Raw genomic sequence first — 4,828 nt, forward strand, 5'->3', positions numbered from 1 at the left:
ATTTCAAGTCTTAAGCATCAGAACAGACATGTAATTAAAAATACTTTCTCCCCAGAATCACATTTTTTTAATTCCATCCTTGCTGAAAAGGTTCCTGCAACAGTGGTTTTCTTACTAGGCTTTTGCTTATCACAAGCAAAATCAAGACAATTTCAAATATCATTCTTTACAATTAAAATAATGAAAACATTTATGGAGTCTTCAATAAGTCTTGACTTTACTTCTAAGCAAATTAAATAACTTCTTCTACCATCATTTTAACTGATCAGGTTTTGGGTTTTTTTAAAAGAAATTTCTAGACTCCTTGCCTTAAATTTTTATAACTTTAAAAAAGTTTAAGCTTGAATTGCCAAGTCACCAAAAGAAAAGAAGACAAATTTCTTCATATTTTCAAGAAGATTTTACTGAATAACATAAAGTGCAAAGAACATTTTTATTTGCTAGCTCTTCTATGTACCTTTATTCAATAACATAGGAATTATGTGTGGGTTTGATGCTTTTTCTTGCACTTGATTTTGACCTGAACAGTTCTCCGTATCCTACAAGTTATGGTGTACATATATATATGTATGCATATACTTTAAAGCCAATGGCAGGCAGGTTTTATACCTCTTTGTCAAGCTACATCTATTCTTAAGAAATTATTTCATTCTTGGAATTACTGGCTTGTCTAATAAAGGCCAGTAAAGTTACAAAATCTTGTGCCTTTGTCCAAGATCGTAACAGAAATTATCTTGGGAGCTTCAAGAAAACACAACTTTACTCTTCTCTGTGCCCGAATGCACCATAAAGGGAGATTTATCTGGATGCTAATGATGTCTATTATGTGCTCTAGGAGAGCGACCAGAGAAAGCAAGCTGCTCATTCAGGGAGACATTATCACTACTGTCATTCTGACACCTTTGATAAAAAACAGCAGTAACATCACTATAAAATCTTCTTTAAAATCATCAAGTTCCTATCAGCAGTTAGCAGGAGAAAGCCATAGGCATTTATCTTGCAGGACCTTGCTGGCACTTCTGATTTCCTCTGAGATGTTTTAATTGAGGTCATCAGGTGCCATGAAATTTAGCATAAATACAGTTTAGAAGAATTCTCTGTTTAAGAATTACAAAGCTAGCAGAATTGACTGGGGCCCTTTCAGCCTGAGAGACCTTTGGTTCATTCAGGGTCCTAGCAAAGTTAGACACAATAATGTTGCTCCGTAATTGATGGCAAACTCTGCTTCATCCTGTATCAGCTCATCAATTAAATATGACTCTTACAATCTTGAAGAAGGCCTGCACAGCTTTAAACTGTGATTCTGACATTTCTTTTTTCTCCCACTACCTCTGCAGCTTTAGATTAGCTCCTGAATTTTTTCCATCCCAATTTCCCCAGCTCTTAAACAGGAATAATCACATTTTGACTGTCCATTTATATAATACGTTGGTTCTGAGTGCACATCACTTACTGCATTAATTTTCAGTGTTTAGAACAAGCAGGAAGCAATGACACATAGGAGAAGTGGTGGGGACAGGACATAAACGAGCACAGAGCGTGAAATGTAGAGCAATGTTCCCTGCTTGGAGGACTTCAAAGTGAATAAAATGTGAACAAGAGGCAGCTGCACTCAGGATTGCAGGACAAAATTGCACTTGGATGATGCAAACAGCTCTGGATGATGCTAGCTGCCAGCTGCTGGGTGAAGTACTCACCAAGAAAACTGCAAAACCTCTTATGAGTTCTTTGTGTTTCAAGTCAGTTTCTGGAGCCTGAAAGTTGGTTGAGTCGTGACCCAGATCTCAGAATCACAGAATCAGAATATCCTGAGCTGGAATGGGCACTGGTGGCCCTGCACAGGACAGCCCTAAAGTCAAACTATTTGCCTGAGGATGTTGTTAAAGCACTTCAGTTGGCTGCTGCGACCACTTCCCTGGGGAAGTGCTCAACTATCCTCTGGGAGTAGAACCCTTACTCAATATCCAACCTAGATGTGGAGGATGGGATAGAAAGCTGATTCATTGAGGCAACTTTATTTCTTTATTCTAAAAATGTAACAATCTTCACCAAAGTGGAAATGTTAATGAAATATTCCCAAAATCATAAACTACTCCAAAGCATCGTAGTAAACTATAATGTTCTAACAGTCTAGCAGCAAATCCTCTATACACTGAGTTATAAAATTCATTATGTCTGCAAATGACTGTCGGGGGGATTCCTATAATTCCCTGGGCTGGGAAGGGAGGGAGTGTTTTCTGCTGAAACTAAGAAAGCCTCAACTTCAACAAATTATTTTATACATCAAAAACACCCAGCTTTTGTTCCAATATGGAATATTGATAAAGACTAGACTATGACCAGGACTTTGAAGCATAAATTGAGAAACAAATGCTTCAAATCTGTTTTTAATAGACTAGCTGGTCATCAGCTTGACTTTCCAAAATGACCATCTGTAAGTGGAAACTTAAAATGTAACCCAGCCTTTGAAATTTTGAATGTGTGATAACTAATAAACTCACAGAATTATTTAAACAGGACCTTAAATCTCTTCCAGCTCCAACCCCTTCCAGTACCCCAGGTTCCAAGCCCTATTCTACCTGGTTTTGGACACTTCCAGGGATGGGGCAGCCACAGCTTCCCTGAGCAAACTGTTCCAGGGCCTCAGATTCAATTCAGTCCATAACTGATTTTAAAAGACCTTTAACTTCTCTGAATTGGGAGTGTGAAAACAGCAAAGCAAGACTGAAGCTGTATTTTCAGCATCACAGCTAAGTAGAAACATCACAAAACCCATCACTGCTTTTACACCACACTGGCAATTACAGAAGTCACAGAGTGAAGATGTAGGTTGAAGCATTGCACTATGCACTATGCACTTCATTTTACTTCAAAAATGAAAAATGTAATTTTCTTAGAATCTCATTCCAGGCTAGCATTAAGTTGCATGCATTTTGCAGCTTCCTCTCCCCCTCTTTTCCTGAAACCAAAACCCCAAATCATGTGTTTAAGCTCCGTTGCTCCACTGAGCAAACACTTCACAGCAGGCCCTGATATTATGATACACATAACTCTGTGTCGTAACCTACAGCTGAGACTATTCACTGGTTTTCCAGTTCAGAATCAACTCTTCTGCGTAAAAAGGTGACTCTCTTACTTAATTAGAAATTATTTTTGCAAAAAAATAATGAAGGTCTTCTTGGCCCATGCAGGTATGGCAATCAGGAGCTGCCCTGCAGGATACACAGGCCGACAAGGCTTGCAGCTTTCCACACAGCACAACTCCTGTAACTCGTCCAGCCTCATACAGTTTTTAACACCTTAATAAGGAACATTACCACAACATTCCTGTGCTAAGCAGAAGTTGAAGAATTCCATGAGGAATACATCACGTGTTGTGTGAGGCCTAATTTAACTTTTCACATGCCTTTCAAATTTTCAAAGTACAAGGATGCTAATGTCGGACTGGGTCTGATTTTATTTCATGAAGTCTCACAGTCACAAACTCACCATGGAATTGAATAGAAAAATCTTGCAAAAGATGAAAAACTGTGTGAAGTCCAGATAAACGATTTCTGGCCAGAGGGCACAGAAGACTTTCAGTTCAGCGAAAAGCAAAAGAGCTGCTAAGCTGTGTGAATCTAAACATGAAGCTTTGGGACATTACAGAGTCTTGATGCTCCCGCTTTCACCAGGCTGGAGGGAGGCTGTCACACTGCCTGCTCCCTGGCACAAGGATATCTTGACAAGACAAGCTCTGCTTGTGGTAACAGCGAGAAACCCCCAGGTGAGGAGCTTACCGTCAGCATTAGGTGTGGTCTCAAACCAAGGTGCAAACACAAGGTCAGCTCTTGAGGTACCTCTCTAGGTATCACTCTCTTTTCTCTCTGTGCTGTAGCGATTTACAGCCCGGGCAGCGCCCTGCATGAGGCAGCAGGGAGAGGGGACAGAGCCAAGACCTCACCTTTTCCCTTCACACCCTCAGAGGAGTGTGAGAGCGATGTGACACATCTCCTCTCTCTTCCAGGGGCAGGAAATCTGTGTAACAGCCCAGCCCTTAAAGAGTGAATCACCCAGGTGAGTACTGATGCACACAGAGGCTGGTTGCAGAAATTCTCTCTCCACCATTTTTTCTGAGGATATTGCCCTGGCACAGTTATTCACTTGCAGATCCCCCTGAGTGCACAGGCATTACTCTTTCAATCTTAAGCTCACTTAGTTTTGTGGCTTTCCCCTAGTGAACATCACCAGTCCATTGTAGCAGTCATTTTTTGAGAATGGCTCTATTTCTAGTTGTATTTGTAGAAAAAAAGCAAATAGTTTTGCTCAGTATCTGGATCTTAAATTTTTTCACCCTAAAGTTCTGCAAAATTTATTTTGCTTTTCTCCATCTCCTTCCTGTGAAATAGGTGAAAATATTGTCTGAAAAAAAAGACAGACAGAAGAGACCTGACTTCTACCATTGGATTATGAAGACATCTGAAATAAGAATTTTGTGAGTTAAGATCACTATTTTAAAGGTCCACTCTCAAATTAATAGTCAGAAAATGACAAATTACTTTTATTCTTGGATTTTTTTTTTAATTTAAAATGCCCTTCATATTACATGGAAGTGAAACTTATGTCATAATGGTTTATCTTTTAATATTACCAAGCTGAATTCTCTGCCCACCCTTCTTAATGATAGAGGAGAATTTACTCACAGAAATGCTGGTTGGAAATATCTTCAAAATCTCTTACCTGCAAAGTTATCAAAGCTTTAAAAGTAGGATAAAAATATACATGTACTCACAAACATTATATATATGTGTATATATGTATATATATATATATATAATATACATACGTA

The 4,828-nt window shown here is 38.9% G+C and overlaps 1 long non-coding RNA gene across 1 annotated transcript; it reads left to right on the forward strand.

Moving 5' to 3' along the window:
• The first annotated feature begins 3,264 nt into the window (after window positions 1–3,264).
• Window positions 3,265–4,474, forward strand: LOC128782440 (uncharacterized). Its single transcript, XR_008428786.1, has 3 exons — window positions 3,265–3,766; window positions 4,007–4,056; window positions 4,389–4,474. It is a non-coding gene; the product is annotated as an uncharacterized LOC128782440 (long non-coding RNA).
• Window positions 4,475–4,828: the final 354 nt, after the last annotated feature.

The sequence above is a fragment of the Vidua chalybeata genome, chromosome Z (assembly GCF_026979565.1).
Source record: "Vidua chalybeata isolate OUT-0048 chromosome Z, bVidCha1 merged haplotype, whole genome shotgun sequence".
NCBI classification, from domain to species: domain Eukaryota; kingdom Metazoa; phylum Chordata; class Aves; order Passeriformes; family Viduidae; genus Vidua; species Vidua chalybeata.